Below are 1,569 nucleotides of genomic sequence, written 5' to 3'. Positions count from 1 at the left end.
ACCTGATCCCTTCGACACCTCGTGGTTGCATAGGCTGGTGTGCTTCTTCTATGTGGGCTTTGTTGCTTCTGAACTTGATGGCCGCTTGATTACCTTCAAGCCTTTAAGACCCCAGACGCTATACTTTTTTTTTCCAATCACCTCATTTGTAGGAGAAAGTTGGACAATGAAGAAAGAAGACCATGAAAGAATTCGTGCATTTTAATGATGCTATTGGCGAAGAATATTGACAGAACCATGGACTGGCAGAAGAACAAATAAATTTGTCTTGAAAGAAGTACAGCCAGCATGCTCCTTAGAAGTGAGGATGGTGTTATAACAACTTTGAACTTGTTATCAGGAGAGACTTCCCTGGAGTAGGACATCATGCTTGGTAAAGTAGGAGGGAAGTGAAAAAGAGGAAGACCCTCCATGAGATGATTTGACATATGGCGGAACAATGGGCTCAAACTGCCATTGTGAAGATGGTGCAGGTTTGGGCAGTGCTTTGTTCTGTTGCACATGGGGTTACTCTGAATCAGAGCTCACTTGATGGCACCTAACAACAGTGATCTGGTGAACGAGGAGAGAATAGTATTTGCCTGAATGGATTGTGAGAAGAATGCAGAGAGCAAAAGTAGCCAAAGAAACAGTCTTATACCTAGACAAAGATGCAGCATGCTCAATAAATCACGGCTGTCATAATAATGACAATGATGAAGATGGTGACACTGATAAGCTCTCCTCTCTGTCACTGGTATTATATATAGGATTGAACAAGTCCTATCACTCTCACATCTATTTTCAGCATCTCCAAAATAGAAACTTGTTGCTTCTGCTATCTTCCACACGAATCTCAACATGCATTGTAAGAGACGTGAGGAAGGGAAAAGAAAAGAAGCAATAGCCATTCAGTGCTCACTATGTATCAAGAGCTTTAGCTCCGTACTAGTTTTTCTAGTTTGCTGATTCAATACTCTGATCAACCCTATCATGTGCACGTTATCTTCTCCTTAGAACAAAGACTCAGAGAAGATCAGTGGCTTCCTAAGTTACGAAATTAGGAGTTTACACATTTTTAACAGTTTTATTGGCATACAATTCACACATCCCACAATTCAACAGTTCCATCACATCAAGAAGAGTCATACAAGCATCACAACAATCTGTTTTAGAGCCTTTTCTTCATTCTTGTATTCATCGTTAGTAGTGGAGTCATATTTTGAATCAGGTTATACCCGAAGGTCAATAGGGTTCGGTCTACCATCTTATGAATATATTCAACTTCTTTATGTTAGTCCAGTGAATATGAGAAGCTGGAGTGATTGGGGTGGGGGTGCAGGGTGGGAATCAGAATAAAAGACAAACTCCAGATATTTCCCTTGGGCTCAGAAATAATAATTGAGTCTAGAACAGGGGTGCTCAATATGCCGATCGTGATCTACTAGTCAAACATAAATGTAGTGTGGGTAGATCGCATGGCATTAAAAAAATAGACGTAAGCCTATCATCAATCCCATCACTTAATTGATAGCCGGGACAGCCAATCAGATGCAAATTTAGGTGTCAAACACATGCACAAACAACTGC

The sequence above is a fragment of the Echinops telfairi genome, unplaced genomic scaffold (genome assembly GCF_000313985.2).
Source record: "Echinops telfairi isolate 266 unplaced genomic scaffold, ASM31398v2 ScPeMD7_7469;HRSCAF=8507_1, whole genome shotgun sequence".
Classification (NCBI taxonomy): Eukaryota; Metazoa; Chordata; class Mammalia; order Afrosoricida; family Tenrecidae; genus Echinops; species Echinops telfairi.
This window is presented reverse-complemented; position numbering follows the sequence as displayed.